The following is a 20,687-nucleotide window of genomic DNA, read 5'->3' as shown; positions in this document are numbered from 1 at the left end:
CTGACCCCGCGCACTCGTCATGACTCAGGAGCCGGGCAATGACTATCACACAGCCGCAGCCCCGCTCTCATACATTCATGTGTTACTATACTGAGCTGTGCGGCCGCAGAGCTAAGTATCGAAATACATGAAATAACGGTATCGAAACAGTATGGAAGTTTCGAGGCATCGTGCATCCCTAACGGTCATAGATGGGGTCATAGAGTTTGGTGGTTTCTTATGTTGATCTGTTAGATTCTTCGCACTCTCTGCTGTATTGTACTGAATTGTTACATATGTGAAATCAGGGGGAAGATATGACTAATATTAAAACAGAGGATGAAGAAGAAGAGCGAGTGAGGGTCGATCAACCGTGTAAGAGTGAACCGGAGGAGGAAATTCCAGGAGGTGTTACCAGAGGTCAGTAATAATGAATTTAGAAAGTGAACTCCGTGGTTTATTAAGCAGGACCTGCTGTGTTATTTGTTGTTGGTTTTTTAACCACATTCCTCCCCTTATACTTGGCGTCCTCCAGATTCCAACGCTGTCATTTTCTTTTTTGCCCCCCTCCATGTTGTTCCACTACAGCCCTTACTCCGTTTTGCACCTAACATATGCGTGTTGTAATTAAAGGTACAAAGAGGAGACACCATCTCTCCTCAGTAGGCGTTGCCTCACTTTTTGCTGTGACACTGTCCAATCAGAGCGGACCGCTTCACAGCGATGCAGAAAACCTGCTGATTTTGAGACATTTCCTGCAGGTCTTTTGCATCGCTGTGAGGCTGTCCACTATGATTAGATAGCGTCACAGCAATGAGCGAGTCAACATCTACTGAGGAGAGAAAAGGTCTTCTCCTTTCTGTTCTCTTTAAGGTGGGGTTCCTCCTTAGTTGTACATTACAGTAACACGTCAGACAATGTGTTATACATAGTGCAGCACCTGAGGGAGCTGTGACTGCACATAGAAGTTCTCTACAAGGTGTTCTATGAATCCGGTCATGCACTAGGTTTAGCATCAGATTTTGGGGGGCAGCGGCTGCGATTAACAGCTGCACTCTAGGCCGAGATCTAGGAAAGCTCAGCTCAACCACTTACAGAGAATGTGTCATCAGAAAATGATCTATTGTTTAAATCAAGTTTCTGTTAAACATATTTTTTATGATTTTTTGGTGGGTTTTTTTTATATTATTTTTTTGTCTTTATCTAATCTTGCAGTTTGCCCTCTGGCCAATGAGTCTCATAGTAGACTGCTCCTTACAGTTCTCAGCACTCATCTCATTATCATCACAGGCAGGATTACACTAACAGGTAACATCTATATATGTAGATAACAAAGAATCCACCATTCATAATAGACTGACCCTTCCTGTTCTGTAGAGATCATTTCTCAGCAGTCATCTCATTATCATCACATGCAGGATTACACTGACAGGTAACATCTATATATAGATAATACAGAATCCACCATTCATAATGGACTGATCCTTCCTGTTCTGTAGAGATCATTTCTCAGCAGTCATCTCATTATCATCACAGGCAGGATTACACTGACAGGTAACATCTATATATAGATAATACAGAATCCACCATTCATAATAGACTGATCCTCCCTGTTCTGTAGAGAACATTTCTCAGCACTCATCTCATTATCATCACAGGCAGGATTACACTAACAGGTAACATCTATATATGTAGATAACAAAGAATCCACCATTCATAATAGACTGACCCTTCCTGTTCTGTAGAGATCATTTCTCAGCACTCATCTCATTATCATCACAGGCAGGATTACACTAACAGGTAACATCTATATATGTAGATAACAAAGAATCCACCATTCATAATAGACTGACCCTTCCTGTTCTGTAGAGATCACTTCTCTGCATACATCTCATTATCATCACAGGCAGGATTACACTGACAGGTAACATCTATATATAGATAATACAGAATCCACCATTCATAATGGACTGACCCTTCCTGTTCTGTATAGATCACTTCTCATCACACCTCTCATTATCATCACAGGCAGGATTACACTGACAGGTAACGTGTATATATAGATAACACAGGATCCACCATTCATAATAGACTGACCCTTCCTGTTCTGTATAGATCACTTCTCATCACACCTCTCATTATCATCACAGGCAGGATTACACTGACAGGTAACGTGTATATATAGATAACACAGGATCCACCATTCATAATAGACTGACCCTTCCTGTTCTGTAGAGATCACTTCTCTGCATACATCTCATTATCATCACAGGCAGGATTACACTGACAGGTAACATCTATATATAGATAATACAGAATCCACCATTCATAATGGACTGACCCTTCCTGTTCTGTAGAGATCATTTCTCATCACACCTCTCATTATCATCACAGGCAGGATTACACTGACAGGTAACGTGTATATATAGATAATACAGAATCCACCATTCATAATGTACCATCTCATTATCATTACAGGCAGGGTTACACTGACAGGTTACACCTATATATATATACTTGATTTTGCGTGTTTGTGTGTGTGTGTGTGTGTGTGTTTGTGTGTGTGTGTGTGTGTGTGTGTGTGTGTGTGTGTGGGGGGGGGTGCTTGCCGCTGATTCTTCAAAACAGCTGATAAGCGGCTATGAAGTATCAGCGGCGCGCGTTAACACTCCGCTCTGCCCCATACACTCACACACACACACACACACACACAGCACTGCAGACACGAGAAAAGTGTTAAAGGGGTCGTCCAGGAAAACATGGCGCCGCACCTGTCCTCAGGTCGGGTGTGGTATTACAGCTCTGTCCTATTCACTTCAATGGAGGTGAACTGCAATACCAGACACAACCTGAGGACAGGTGCGGCGCTTTGTCTCCAATCCGGACACCCCTTCTGTCCTGAGATGACCCGACGGGGGAGGCGGGTGTCAGAGCCACCCACCGCCATCACTGCAGACAGAACCACAACTACGGCATGAGGGCAGGGCTTGTCCTGAGTGCACTGTCTCTCGTTATGGACAGATTTATAGTCACATGAACCCCGTCAGATGAACCGGTAACCTAGGTCCGATCACATGACAGAGGGGCATCACCAAAAACGCTGTGCACCCTCAGCCCGTCCATCCAGCCATTTCCTGGTTATATCTGCGTCTGGGAAAGCTGGGTGACCACCATTACCCCTCCTACTGGAGTGTGAGAGGTTCATTAGTCACATCCCCAAACTCTCCAGTAGGAGGGGTAATGGTGGTCACCCAGCTTTCCCAGACCCCTGAACGGTAAATCTCTCTAGTTGTGCTGAGAATGTTTGGGAATGTGACAGGGGTCTGGGAAAGCTGGGTACCACACTAACACCAGGCATATTATCACCCAGCATTCCCAGGACAGTTACATCATGTGTCCTTTATACAGAGTCTCCTGCACGACTACAGGGGGGGCCGTCGGGTGGGGGGGGGGGTCACGAGAGCGGGGGTCTGTGAGATAGAGAGTGGGACAGACACACACATCTTACATGCAGTGCAGCTGGTCTTCATGATGGCGCCTGCTCTCTCCCTGCAAACAGCTGCTCTGCTGTGTGACTCTGACCTGCGTCTGCGCAGTACAGAGCCAGAGAGCAGAGGCAATGGACGGGAGCCGTTCATTGACTCCTATGCACTGTAGCTGCTGTATTCCATCTTTGTACGTGTCGTTAATCAACACATACAGAGATGACAAAAAAAATGGCAGTCCCCATAGAGACGTAAAAGAAAGAAAAAAATAAAAAGTACAACACAAATAAATACAATTTATTTTAATGACCTACTAAAAGCAATATTATATAAAAAATAAAATTTTCCGTGACACCTTCCCTTTAAAGAGCTGCAACAGTGTGTATATATGTATGTGTGTGTATGTATGTGTGTGTATATATGTATGTATGTGTGCGTATGTGTATATATGTATGTGTATGTATGTATGTGTATATATGTATGTGTGTATATGTATGTGTGTGTATATATGTATGTGTATATATGTATGTGTATATATGTATGTGTGTGTATATATGTATGTGTATATATATATATATATATGTGTGTATATATATATATATATATATATATATATAACACGCACACACACACACATAAATAACGGGTAAATCTATTTTCAAAAATGACAAAATTGTTTATTTTTCAATTTTTTTTGTGATTTTTCTGCTCATAATAAAATTGTAAAACATGGAATTAATTAAACTAATCTAGAAAATGAAAGCCTCATAAGTCTTGTAAAAATCAAAGTTAAAATAGTTGTGATATTCAAAGCGGTTGCAAAGTTATTATCGTCTAAAGAAGTGCAAATCAGAAATGGAAAATTTGACCTGGACACAGGGGCATCAATGACCCCTGGTCATGAAAGGGTTAATTATGTACCGAAAATACAATTGAAAAAATCTACAATCAATATATATATATACCGTATTTTTCGGACTATAAGGCGCAGTTTTTAGCAAGAATAAATCTTGCTAACAAGTCCCTGCGTGTTATAGTCGGCAGTGCCGGGCCCCCTGACCGCTCCTTACTTAACCCCTTCCCGACCCGTGATGTGCCAGCACATCATCAGGCGGGGGAGGGGATGATGTATGGAGCGGGCTCACGCGCTGAGCCTGCTCCATACACTGCAGGTGTCAGCTTCTGACACGCTGCACTACCGGCTAGGAACAGAGATGGCGCTGTTTAACTAGTTAAATACTGCGGTCAATAGCGACCGCGGCATTTATATTGGTTTTCCTACGAAGGACATTTATGACATATCCACAGGTGTAATATCTCTAGAACGGGACCCCCTAAGCCCCATTCCATCTTACCCGGCTCCGCGGTCTTCCGGCCACTTCACTTCCTGGTTACATGTTCTGAGCTACGCAGTTTCCGCAACTCCCATAGAACTGAATAGTAGTTACGGCTACAGAGTAGCACGCTACGCTGCTTCTATAACTGACATTCACTACTATGGGAGTTCCGGAAACAGCGTAGCTCAGCGAGTTACGCTGTTTCCGTAACTCATCCATGTATTGCAGTGTATTGTACCAGCGATCTAATGATCACTGGTTCAAGTCCCCTAGGGGAACTAATAAAATGTGTGTAAAAAAAAAAACATTTCCCATTATTCCCCAAGAACAATGTAAAAATAATAACAAAATTGGTATCGCTGCATCGGTAAAAGTCCGGAACTATTACAACATAGCATTATTTGACTCACACAGTGAACGGTGTAACAATGTTTTATTTAAAACCCCCGACTGTCTGTATTCTTCTACCATATTACGTTATAAATGGCCGCTCTGTTGTAACGGTTCACTGGGATACGCTTCTTGTGATGTCATCTAGAATGTGGGCAGATTCTATTTCTCTGAGCGTGACGTCCTCTAGAGAATCTGAGCGTGATGTCATGTGAAGGGCGGGGCCTGTGATCTGCATGTGTTCCGTTTGCACATAATGGCCCTCAGGTTGTGACATCATCAAGTTTATAAATTGGGGTCACACATTGACCGCGGTGTCAGTTTCTCTTGCTGGCTCTCATCATGGACGTGTCTCATATGAAGAAGAGGAGGATGGTGATGTTTCCAATGATGAGTGTTGTAGAGAAGATGGAGGTTGGCGGACGCCAATTTCCGGAGGACGTGGAGATGGAGGAGGAGGATGAGAAGATGGAGGCTGGCGGACGCCAGTTTCCAGAGGACGTGGAGATGGAGGAGGAGGATGAGAAGATGGAGGCTGGCGGACGCCAGTTTCCAGAGGACGTGGAGATGGAGGATGGGAAGATGAAGGTTGGCGGACGCCAATTTCCAGCTCCTGATGTGGAGATGGATGACCTTTCGGGGGCTACGGTTAACATCAGGGCCTCCAACCCCCGAAAGAGAAAGTGGCCATTTTAGTAACATCTGCCACTTGGGGCCCATTTACCATCAGGGCCCCCAACCCCCGGGAGAGATAGCGGCCATCTTATTTCCATCTGCCGCTCGGGGGCCCATTTACCATCTTTAGGTGAGGTAAGTGCCGTCCACTGATGATCTTCTCACCTCACGACTCTTCTACAGCCGCCTGGACACTGAATTTCTGGTTTGTTTTGCAGTTGTCACCCCAACATCGTGGCCTTTACCACCTAAACCATCAGAAATTCCCATGAAGACTCCTCCAGTGATGAGCAGACGCGAGATCCGGTAAGTCTGACGTCTTCCGCTCGTCTTCATCTTCTCCTTGTGGTGAAGGTTTTGTGAATTTTTTTGCTTATTTGTATTTTTTCCTTTTCTAGGATCCGACTTTGAAAAATATGAAAAACGTTTCCGGTTTCTTCTGATCCAGGATCGAGCTGTGTAAGGGTGGACCGGCGGCCATATCCACGGGTGAAGAAGGACCCTCCCCCTCTTCATCTCACCGATCATCGCATGTTAAAGGGCCGGAGCCACAGAAAACCGCACAGAAATTCTACCAGATTCTATAATAAACAGATTTATTTTTACCATTTTTAGTGTTTTCATTTCTAGATTGGGGAATTTATCCAGGGAACCTGTGTTCTATGGGGGTCCGAAGGTCATAGGTGTAATACTCTGCAGAATATATCACTATGTATCTGTCAGTAGAGGACAGAGCATGTTCTGCAGATCTGTAGAGAGGTCAGTGGTGTAATAATCTGCAGAATATATCACTATGTATCTGTCAGTAGAGGACAGAGCAATGTTCTGCAGATCTCTAGAGAGGTCAGTGGTGTAATAATCTGCAGAATATATCACTATGTATCTGTCAGTAGAGGACAGAGCAATGTTCTGCAGATCTCTAGAGAGGTCAGTGGTGTAATAATCTGCAGAATATATCACTCTGTATCTGTCAGGAGGTGGAGAGGACAGAGCAATGTTCTGCAGATATCTAGAGAGGTCAGTGGTGTAATAATCTGCAGAATATATCACTCTGTATATGTCAGTAGAGGACAGAGCAATGTTCTGCAGATCTGTAGAGAGGTCAGTGGTGTAATAATCTGCAGAATATATCACTCTGTATCTGTCAGTAGAGGACAGAGCAATGTTCTGCAGATATCTAGAGAGGTCAGTGGTGTAATAATCTGCAGAATATATCACCATATATCTGTCATGTGATACAGGAGCAATGTTCTGCAGATCTGTAGAGAGGTCAGTGGTGTAATAATCTGCAGAATATATCACTATGTATCTGTCAGTAGAGGACAGAGCAATGTTCTGCAGATCTCTAGAGAGGTCAGTGGTGTAATAATCTGCAGAATATATCACTCTGTATCTGTCAGTAGAGGACAGAGCAATGTTCTGCAGATATCTAGAGAGGTCAGTGGTGTAATAATCTGCAGAATATATCACTCTGTATCTGTCAGGAGGTGGAGAGGACAGAGCAATGTTCTGCAGATCTGTAGAGAGGTCAGTGGTGTAATAATCTGCAGAATATATCACTCTGTATCTGTCAGTAGAGGACAGAGCAATGTTCTGCAGATCTGTAGAGAGGTCAGTGGTGTAATACTCTGCAGAATATATCACTATATATCTGTCAGGAGGTGGAGAGGACAGAGCAATGTTCTGCAGATCTGTAGACAGGTCAGTGGTGTAATAATCTGCAGAATATATCACTATGTATCTGTCAGTAGAGGACAGAGCAATGTTCTGCAGATCTCTAGAGAGGTCAGTGGTGTAATAATCTGCAGAATATATCACTATGTATCTGTCAGTAGAGGACAGAGCAATGTTCTGCAGATATCTAGAGAGGTCAGTGGTGTAATAATCTGCAGAATATATCACTCTGTATATGTCAGTAGAGGACAGAGCAATGTTCTGCAGATCTGTAGAGAGGTCAGTGGTGTAATAATCTGCAGAATATATCACTCTGTATCTGTCAGGAGGTGGAGAGGACAGAGCAATGTTCTGCAGATCTGTAGAGAGGTCAGTGGTAATAATCTGCAGAATATATCACTCTGTATCTGTCAGTAGAGGACAGAGCAATGTTCTGCAGATCTCTAGACAGGTCAGTGGTGTAATAATCTGCAGAATATATCACTATGTATCTGTCAGGAGGTGGAGAGGACAGAGCAATGTTCTGCAGATCTGTAGAGAGGTCAGTGGTGTAATAATCTGCAGAATATATCACTCTGTATCTGTCATGTGATACAGGAGCAATGTTCTGCAGATCTGTAGACAGGTCAGTGGTGTAATAATCTGCAGAATATATCACTATGTATCTGTCAGGAGGTGGAGAGGACAGAGCAATGTTCTGCAGATCTCTAGAGAGGTCAGTGGTGTAATAATCTGCAGAATATATCACTCTGTATCTGTCAGTAGAGGACAGAGCAATGTTCTGCAGATATCTAGAGAGGTCAGTGTGTAATAATCTGCAGAATATATCACTCTGTATCTGTCAGGAGGTGGAGAGGACAGAGCAATGTTCTGCAGATCTGTAGAGAGGTCAGTGGTGTAATAATCTGCAGAATATATCACTATGTATCTGTCAGTAGAGGACAGAGCAATGTTCTGCAGATCTGTAGAGAGGTCAGTGGTGTAATAATCTGCAGAATATATCACTCTGTATCTGTCAGTAGAGGACAGAGCAATGTTCTGCAGATCTGTAGAGAGGTCAGTGGTGTAATAATCTGCAGAATATATCACTCTGTATCTGTCAGTAGAGGACAGAGCAATGTTCTGCAGATCTGTAGAGAGGTCAGTGGTGTAATAATCTGCAGAATATATCACTCTGTATCTGTCAGGAGGTGGAGAGGACAGAGCAATGTTCTGCAGATCTGTAGAGAGGTCAGTGGTAATAATCTGCAGAATATATCACTCTGTATCTGTCAGTAGAGGACAGAGCAATGTTCTGCAGATCTCTAGACAGGTCAGTGGTGTAATAATCTGCAGAATATATCACTATGTATCTGTCAGGAGGTGGAGAGGACAGAGCAATGTTCTGCAGATCTGTAGAGAGGTCAGTGGTGTAATAATCTGCAGAATATATCACTCTGTATCTGTCAGGAGGTGGAGAGGACAGAGCAATGTTCTGCAGATCTGTAGAGAGGTCAGTGGTAATAATCTGCAGAATATATCACTCTGTATCTGTCAGTAGAGGACAGAGCAATGTTCTGCAGATCTCTAGACAGGTCAGTGGTGTAATAATCTGCAGAATATATCACTATGTATCTGTCAGGAGGTGGAGAGGACAGAGCAATGTTCTGCAGATCTGTAGACAGGTCAGTGGTGTAATAATCTGCAGAATATATCACTATGTATCTGTCAGTAGAGGACAGAGCAATGTTCTGCAGATCTGTAGACAGGTCAGTGGTGTAATAATCTGCAGAATATATCACTATGTGTCTGTCAGTAGAGGACAGAGCAATGTTCTGCAGATCTCTAGAGAGGTCAGTGGTGTAATAATCTGCAGAATATATCACTATGTATCTGTCAGTAGAGGACAGAGCAATGTTCTGCAGATATCTAGAGAGGTCAGTGGTGTAATACTCTGCAGAATATATCACTCTGTATCTGTCAGTAGAGGACAGAGCAATGTTCTGCAGATCTGTAGACAGGTCAGTGGTGTAATAATCTGCAGAATATATCACTCTGTATCTGTCAGTAGAGGACAGAGCAATGTTCTGCAGATCTGTAGAGAGGACAGTGGTGTAATAATCTACAGAATATATCACTATGTATCTGTCAGGAGGTGGAGAGGACAGAGCAATGTTCTGCAGATCTGTAGAGAGGTCAGTGGTGTAATAATCTGCAGAATATATCACTCTGTATCGGTCAGTAGAGGACAGAGCAATGTTCTGCAGATATCTAGAGAGGTCAGTGGTGTAATAATCTGCAGAATATATCACCATATATCTGTCATGTGATACAGGAGCAATGTTCTGCAGATCTGTAGAGAGGTCAGTGGTGTAATACTCTGCAGATTATATCACTATATATCTGTCAGGAGGTGGAGAGGACAGAGCAATGTTCTGCAGATCTGTAGAGAGGGTAGTGGTGTAATAATCTGCAGAATATATCACTCTGTATCTGTCAGTAGAGGACAGAGCAATGTCCTGCAGATATCTAGAGAGGTCAGTGGTGTAATAATCTGCAGAATATATCACCATATATCTGTCATGTGATACAGGAGCAATGTTCTGCAGATCTGTAGAGAGGTCAGTGGTGTAATAATCTGCAGAATATATCACTATGTATCTGTCAGTAGAGGACAGACCAATGTTCTGCAGATCTCTAGAGAGGTCAGTGGTGTAATAATCTGCAGAATATATCACTCTGTATCTGTCAGTAGAGGACAGAGCAATGTTCTGCAAATATCTAGAGAGGTCAGTGGTGTAATAATCTGCAGAATATATCACTCTGTATCTGTCAGTAGAGGACAGAGCAATGTTCTGCAGATCTGTAGAGAGGTCAGTGGTGTAATAATCTGCAGAATATATCACTCTGTATCTGTCAGGAGGTGGAGAGGACAGAGCAATGTTCTGCAGATCTGTAGAGAGGTCAGTGGTAATAATCTGCAGAATATATCACTCTGTATCTGTCAGTAGAGGACAGAGCAATGTTCTGCAGATCTCTAGACAGGTCAGTGGTGTAATAATCTGCAGAATATATCACTATGTATCTGTCAGGAGGTGGAGAGGACAGAGCAATGTTCTGCAGATCTGTAGAGAGGTCAGTGGTGTAATAATCTGCAGAATATATCACTCTGTATCTGTCAGGAGGTGGAGAGGACAGAGCAATGTTCTGCAGATCTGTAGAGAGGTCAGTGGTAATAATCTGCAGAATATATCACTCTGTATCTGTCAGTAGAGGACAGAGCAATGTTCTGCAGATCTCTAGACAGGTCAGTGGTGTAATAATCTGCAGAATATATCACTATGTATCTGTCAGGAGGTGGAGAGGACAGAGCAATGTTCTGCAGATCTGTAGACAGGTCAGTGGTGTAATAATCTGCAGAATATATCACTATGTATCTGTCAGTAGAGGACAGAGCAATGTTCTGCAGATCTGTAGACAGGTCAGTGGTGTAATAATCTGCAGAATATATCACTATGTGTCTGTCAGTAGAGGACAGAGCAATGTTCTGCAGATCTCTAGAGAGGTCAGTGGTGTAATAATCTGCAGAATATATCACTATGTATCTGTCAGTAGAGGACAGAGCAATGTTCTGCAGATATCTAGAGAGGTCAGTGGTGTAATACTCTGCAGAATATATCACTCTGTATCTGTCAGTAGAGGACAGAGCAATGTTCTGCAGATCTGTAGACAGGTCAGTGGTGTAATAATCTGCAGAATATATCACTCTGTATCTGTCAGTAGAGGACAGAGCAATGTTCTGCAGATCTGTAGAGAGGACAGTGGTGTAATAATCTACAGAATATATCACTATGTATCTGTCAGGAGGTGGAGAGGACAGAGCAATGTTCTGCAGATCTGTAGAGAGGTCAGTGGTGTAATAATCTGCAGAATATATCACTCTGTATCGGTCAGTAGAGGACAGAGCAATGTTCTGCAGATATCTAGAGAGGTCAGTGGTGTAATAATCTGCAGAATATATCACCATATATCTGTCATGTGATACAGGAGCAATGTTCTGCAGATCTGTAGAGAGGTCAGTGGTGTAATACTCTGCAGATTATATCACTATATATCTGTCAGGAGGTGGAGAGGACAGAGCAATGTTCTGCAGATCTGTAGAGAGGGTAGTGGTGTAATAATCTGCAGAATATATCACTCTGTATCTGTCAGTAGAGGACAGAGCAATGTCCTGCAGATATCTAGAGAGGTCAGTGGTGTAATAATCTGCAGAATATATCACCATATATCTGTCATGTGATACAGGAGCAATGTTCTGCAGATCTGTAGAGAGGTCAGTGGTGTAATAATCTGCAGAATATATCACTATGTATCTGTCAGTAGAGGACAGACCAATGTTCTGCAGATCTCTAGAGAGGTCAGTGGTGTAATAATCTGCAGAATATATCACTCTGTATCTGTCAGTAGAGGACAGAGCAATGTTCTGCAAATATCTAGAGAGGTCAGTGGTGTAATAATCTGCAGAATATATCACTCTGTATCTGTCAGGAGGTGGAGAGGACAGAGCAATGTTCTGCAGATCTGTAGAGAGGTCAGTGGTGTAATAATCTGCAGAATATATCACTCTGTATCTGTCAGTAGAGGACAGAGCAATGTTCTGCAGATCTGTAGAGAGGTCAGTGGTGTAATACTCTGCAGAATATATCACTATATATCTGTCAGGAGGTGGAGAGGACAGAGCAATGTTCTGCAGATCTGTAGACAGGTCAGTGGTGTAATAATCTGCAGAATATATCACTATGTATCTGTCAGTAGAGGACAGAGCAATGTTCTGCAGATCTCTAGAGAGGTCAGTGGTGTAATAATCTGCAGAATATATCACTATGTATATGCCAGTAGAGGACAGAGCAATGTTCTGCAGATCTGTAGAGAGGTCAGTGGTAATAATCTGCAGAATATATCACTCTGTATCTGTCAGTAGAGGACAGAGCAATGTTCTGCAGATCTCTAGACAGGTCAGTGGTGTAATAATCTGCAGAATATATCACTATGTATCTGTCAGGAGGTGGAGAGGACAGAGCAATGTTCTGCAGATCTGTAGAGAGGTCAGTGGTGTAATAATCTGCAGAATATATCACTCTGTATCTGTCATGTGATACAGGAGCAATGTTCTGCAGATCTGTAGACAGGTCAGTGGTGTAATAATCTGCAGAATATATCACTATGTATCTGTCAGGAGGTGGAGAGGACAGAGCAATGTTCTGCAGATCTGTAGAGAGGTCAGTGGTGTAATAATCTGCAGAATATATCACTCTGTATCTGTCAGTAGAGGACAGAGCAATGTTCTTCAGATCTGTAGAGAGGTCAGTGGTGTAATAATCTGCAGAATATATCACTATGTATCTGTCAGTAGAGGACAGAGCAATGTTCTGCAGATCTGTAGAGAGGACAGTGTTGTAATAATCTTCAGAATATATCACTATGTATCTGTCAGTAGAGGACAGAGCAATGTTCTGCAGATCTCTAGAGAGGTCAGTGGTGTAATAATCTGCAGAATATATCACTATGTATCTCTCAGGAGGTGTAGAGGACAGAGCAATGTTCTGCAGATCTGTAGAGAGGTCAGTGGTGTAATAATCTGCAGAATATATCACTGATGTACATATATCCTGATGTACTCCTCACATATTACATATACCCTGATGTACTCCTCACATATACCCTGATGTACTCCTCACATATTACATATACCCTGATGTACTCCTCACAGATTACATATACCCTGATGTACTCCTCACATATTACATATACCCTGATATACTCCTCACAGATTACATATACCCTGATGTACTCCTCACAGATTACATATAACCTGATGTTCTCCGCACAGATTACATATACCCTGATGTACTCCTCACATATTACATTTACCCTGATGTACGCCGCACAGATTACATATACCCTGATGTACTCCTCACATATTACATATACCCTGATGTACTCCTCACAGATTACATATACCCTGATGTACTCCTCACAGATTACATATACCCTGATGTACTCCTCGCAGATTACATATACCCTGATGTACTCCTCACATATTACATATACCCTGATGTACTCCTCACATATTACATATATCCTGATGTACTCCTCACAGCTTACATATACCCTGATGTACTCCGCACAGATTACATATATCCTGATGTACTCCTCACATATTACATTTACCCTGATGTACGCCGCACAGATTACATATACCCTGATGTACTCCTCACAGATTACATATACCCTGATGTACTCCTCACATATTACATATACCCTGATGCACTCCTCACAGATTACATATACCCTGATGTACTCCTCACAGATTACATATACCCTGATGTACTCCTCGCAGATTACATATACCCTGATGTACTCCGCACATATTACATATACCCTGATGTACTCCTCACAGATTACATATATCCTGATGTACTCCTCACATATTACATATACCCTGATGTACTCCTCACAGATTATATATACCCTGATGTACTCCTCACATCTTACATATACCCTGATGTACTCCTCACAGATTACATATACCCTGATGTTCTCCGCACAGATTACATATACCCTGATGTACTCCTCACATATTACATATATCCTGATGTACTCCTCACATATTACATATACCCTGATGTACTCCTCACATATTACATATACCCTGATGTACTCCTCACAGATTACATATACCCTGATGTACTCCTCACATATTACATATATCCTGATGTACTCCTCACATATTACATATACCCTGATGTACTCCTCACAGTTTACATATACCCTGATGTACTCCGCACAGATTACATATATCCTGATGTACTCCTCACATATTACATATACCCTGATGTACTCCTCACAGATTACATATACCCTGATGTACTCCTCACAGATTACATATACCCTGATGTACTCCTCACATATTACATATATCCTGATGTACTCCTCACATATTACATATACCCTGATCTACTCCTCACAGCTTACATATATCCTGATGTACTCCTCACATATTACATATATCCTGATGTACTCCTCACATATTACATATACCCTGATGTACTCCTCACAGATTACATATACCCTGATGTACTCCTCACAGTTTACATATACCCTGATGTACTCCTCACAGATTACATATATCCTGATGTACTCCTCACATATTACATATACCCGGATGTACTCCTCACATATTACATATACCCTGATGTACTCCTCACATATTACATATATCCTGATGTACTCCTCACATATTACATATATCCTGATGTACTCCTCACAGTTTACATATACCCTGATGTACTCCTCACATATTACATATACCCTGATGTACTCCTCACATATTACATATATCCTGATGTACTCCTCACAGATTACATATATCCTGATGTACTCCTCACAGATTACATATACCCTGATGTACTCCTCACAGATTATATATATCCTGATGTACTCCTCACATATTACATATATCCTGATGTACTCCTCACATATTACATATACCCTGATGTACTCCTCACAGATTACATATACCCTGATGTACTCCTCACATATTACTTATATCCTGATGTACTCCTCACATATTACATATATCCTGATGTACTCCTCACATATTACATATATCCTGATGTACTCCTCACATATTACATATACCCTGATGTACTCCTCACAGATTACATATACCCTGATGTACTCCTCACATATTACTTATATCCTGATGTACTCCTCACATATTACATATATCCTGATGTACTCCTCACATATTACATATACCCTGATGTACTCCTCACATATTACATATACCCTGATGTACTCCTCACAGATTACATATACCCTGATGTACTCCTCACAGATTACATATACCCTGATGTACTCCTCACATATTACATATATCCTGATGTACTCCTCACAGATTACATATACCCTGATGTACTCCTCACATATTACTTATATCCTGATGTACTCCTCACATATTACATATATCCTGATGTACTCCTCACATATTACATATACCCTGATGTACTCCTCACATATTACATATACCCTGATGTACTCCTCACATATTACATATATCCTGATGTACTCCTCACATATTACATATACCCTGATGTACTCCTCACATATTACATATATCCTGATGTACTCCTCACATATTACATATATCCTGATGTACTCCTCACATATTACATATACCCTGATGTACTCCTCACAGATTACATATATCCTGATGTACTACTCACATATTACATATACCCTGATGTACTCCTCACAGATTATATATACCCTGATGTACTCCTCACAGTTTACATATACCCTGATGTACTCCTCACATATTACATATACCCTGATGTACTCCTCAGATTACATATACCCTGATGTACTCCTCACATATTACATATATCCTGATGTACTCCTCACATATTACATATACCCTGATATACTCCTCACAGATTACATATACCCTGATGTACTCCTCACAGATTACATATAACCTGATGTTCTCCGCACAGATTACATATACCCTGATGTACTCCTCACATATTACATTTACCCTGATGTACGCCGCACAGATTACATATACCCTGATGTACTCCTCACATATTACATATACCCTGATGTACTCCTCACAGATTACATATACCCTGATGTACTCCTCACAGATTACATATACCCTGATGTACTCCTCGCAGATTACATATACCCTGATGTACTCCTCACATATTACATATACCCTGATGTACTCCTCACATATTACATATATCCTGATGTACTCCTCACAGCTTACATATACCCTGATGTACTCCGCACAGATTACATATATCCTGATGTACTCCTCACATATTACATTTACCCTGATGTACGCCGCACAGATTACATATACCCTGATGTACTCCTCACAGATTACATATACCCTGATGTACTCCTCACATATTACATATACCCTGATGCACTCCTCACAGATTACATATACCCTGATGTACTCCTCACAGATTACATATACCCTGATGTACTCCTCGCAGATTACATATACCCTGATGTACTCCGCACATATTACATATACCCTGATGTACTCCTCACAGATTACATATATCCTGATGTACTCCTCACATATTACATATACCCTGATGTACTCCTCACAGATTATATATACCCTGATGTACTCCTCACATCTTACATATACCCTGATGTACTCCTCACAGATTACATATACCCTGATGTTCTCCGCACAGATTACATATACCCTGATGTACTCCTCACATATTACATATATCCTGATGTACTCCTCACATATTACATATACCCTGATGTACTCCTCACATATTACATATACCCTGATGTACTCCTCACAGATTACATATACCCTGATGTACTCCTCACATATTACATATATCCTGATGTACTCCTCACATATTACATATACCCTGATGTACTCCTCACAGTTTACATATACCCTGATGTACTCCGCACAGATTACATATATCCTGATGTACTCCTCACATATTACATATACCCTGATGTACTCCTCACAGATTACATATACCCTGATGTACTCCTCACAGATTACATATACCCTGATGTACTCCTCACATATTACATATATCCTGATGTACTCCTCACATATTACATATACCCTGATCTACTCCTCACAGCTTACATATATCCTGATGTACTCCTCACATATTACATATATCCTGATGTACTCCTCACATATTACATATACCCTGATGTACTCCTCACAGATTACATATACCCTGATGTACTCCTCACAGTTTACATATACCCTGATGTACTCCTCACAGATTACATATATCCTGATGTACTCCTCACATATTACATATACCCGGATGTACTCCTCACATATTACATATACCCTGATGTACTCCTCACATATTACATATATCCTGATGTACTCCTCACATATTACATATATCCTGATGTACTCCTCACAGTTTACATATACCCTGATGTACTCCTCACATATTACATATACCCTGATGTACTCCTCACATATTACATATATCCTGATGTACTCCTCACAGATTACATATATCCTGATGTACTCCTCACAGATTACATATACCCTGATGTACTCCTCACAGATTATATATATCCTGATGTACTCCTCACATATTACATATATCCTGATGTACTCCTCACATATTACATATACCCTGAAGTACTCCTCACAGATTACATATACCCTGATGTACTCCTCACATATTACTTATATCCTGATGTACTCCTCACATATTACATATATCCTGATGTACTCCTCACATATTACATATATCCTGATGTACTCCTCACATATTACATATACCCTGATGTACTCCTCACAGATTACATATACCCTGATGTACTCCTCACATATTACTTATATCCTGATGTACTCCTCACATATTACATATATCCTGATGTACTCCTCACATATTACATATACCCTGATGTACTCCTCACATATTACATATACCCTGATGTACTCCTCACAGATTACATATACCCTGATGTACTCCTCACAGATTACATATACCCTGATGTACTCCTCACATATTACATATATCCTGATGTACTCCTCACAGATTACATATACCCTGATGTACTCCTCACATATTACTTATATCCTGATGTACTCCTCACATATTACATATATCCTGATGTACTCCTCACATATTACATATACCCTGATGTACTCCTCACATATTACATATACCCTGATGTACTCCTCACATATTACATATATCCTGATGTACTCCTCACATATTACATATACCCTGATGTACTCCTCACATATTACATATATCCTGATGTACTCCTCACATATTACATATATCCTGATGTACTCCTCACATATTACATATACCCTGATGTACTCCTCACAGATTACATATATCCTGATGTACTACTCACATATTACATATACCCTGATGTACTCCTCACAGATTATATATACCCTGATGTACTCCTCACAGTTTACATATACCCTGATGTACTCCTCACATATTACATATACCCTGATGTACTCCTCAGATTACATATACCCTGATGTACTCCTCACATATTACATATATCCTGATGTACTCCTCACATATTACATATACCCTGATGTACTCCTCACATATTACATATATCCTGATGTACTCCTCACAGCTTACATATATCCTGATGTACTCCTCACATATTACATATATCCTGATGTACTCCTCACATATTACATATACCCTGATGTACTCCTCACAGATTACATATATCCTGATGTACTCCTCACATATTACATATACCCTGATGTACTCCTCACATATTACATATACCCTGATGTACTACTCACATATTACATATATCCTGATGTACTCCTCACATATTACATATATCCTGATGTACTCCTCACAGATTACATATACCCTGATGTACTCCTCACATATTCCATATACCCTGATGTACTCCTCACATATTACATATATCCTGATGTACTACTCACAGTTTACATATACCCTGATGTACTCCTCACATATTACATATACCCTGATGTACTCCTCACATATTACATATATCCTGATGTACTCCTCACAGCTTACATATATCCTGATGTACTCCTCACATATTACATATACCCTGATGTACTCCTCACATATTACATATACCCTGATGTACTCCTCACATATTACATATACCCTGATGTACTCCTCACATATTACATATATCCTGATGTACTCCTCACAGCTTACATATATCCTGATGTACTCCTCACATATTACATATACCCTGATGTACTCCTCACATATTACATATACCCTGATGTACTCCTCACATATTACATATACCCTGATGTACTCCTCACAGATTACATATACCCTGATGTACTCCTCACATATTACATATACCGTGATGTACTCCTCACATATTACATATATCCTGATGTACTCCTCACATATTACATATACCCTGATGTACTCCTCACAGATTACATATATCCTGATGTACTCCTCACATATTACATATACCCTGATGTACTCCTCACATATTACATATATCCTGATGTACTCCTCACATATTACATATATCCTGATGTACTCCTCATAGATTACATATACCCTGATGTACTCCTCACATCTTACATATACCCTGATGTACTCCTCACAGATTACATATACCCTGATGTTCTCCGCACAGATTACATATACCCTGATGTACTCCACACATATTACATATACCCTGATGTACTCCTCACAGATTACATATACCCTGATGTACTCCTCACATATTACATATACCCTGATGTACTCCTCACATATTACATATATCCTGATGTACTCCTCACATATTACATATACCCTGATGTACTCCTCACAGATTACATATACCCTGATGTTCTCCGCACAGATTACATATACCCTGATGTACTCCTCACATATTACATATACCCTGATGTACTCCTCACATATTACATATACCCTGATGTACTCCTCACAGATTACATATACCCTGATGTACTCCTCACATATTACATATACCCTGATGTACTCCTCACAGATTACATATACCCTGATGTACTCCTCACATATTACATATACCCTGATGTACTCCTCACAGATTACATATACCCTGATGTACTCCTCACATATTACATATACCCTGATGTACTCCTCACAGATTACATATATCCTGATGTACTCCTCACATATTACATATACCCTGATGTACTCCTCACATCTTACATATACCCTGATGTACTCCTCACATCTTACATATACCCTGATGTACTCCTCACAGATTACATATACCCTGATGTTCTCCGCACAGATTACATATACCCTGATGTACTCCTCACATATTACATATACCCTGATGTACTCCTCACATCTTACATATACCCTGATGTACTCCTCACAGATTACATATACCCTGATGTTCTCCGCACAGATTACATATACCCTGATGTACTCCTCACATATTACATATACCCTGATGTACTCCTCACATATTACATATATCCTGATGTACTCCTCACATATTACATATATCCTGATGTACTCCTCACAGCTTACATATATCCTGATGTACTCCTCACATATTACATATACCCTGATGTACTCCTCACATATTACATATACCCTGATGTACT

The 20,687-nt window shown here is 40.8% G+C and overlaps 1 long non-coding RNA gene across 1 annotated transcript in view; it reads left to right on the top strand.

The window, feature by feature from the left end:
* Positions 1–288: 288 nt before the first annotated feature.
* LOC142726866 (uncharacterized) overlaps positions 289–20,687 on the top strand; it is a 138,797-nt gene continuing 118,398 nt past the window's right edge. The window contains exon 1 of the long non-coding RNA XR_012877104.1: positions 289–399. This is a non-coding gene — a long non-coding RNA (uncharacterized LOC142726866). The remainder of the gene's footprint in view (positions 400–20,687) is intronic.

The sequence above is a fragment of the Rhinoderma darwinii genome, unplaced genomic scaffold (assembly GCF_050947455.1).
Source record: "Rhinoderma darwinii isolate aRhiDar2 unplaced genomic scaffold, aRhiDar2.hap1 Scaffold_632, whole genome shotgun sequence".
Lineage (NCBI taxonomy): Eukaryota > Metazoa > Chordata > Amphibia > Anura > Rhinodermatidae > Rhinoderma > Rhinoderma darwinii.
Note: the sequence above shows the minus strand (reverse complement) of the source record. Positions and strands in the feature narration are given on the sequence as shown.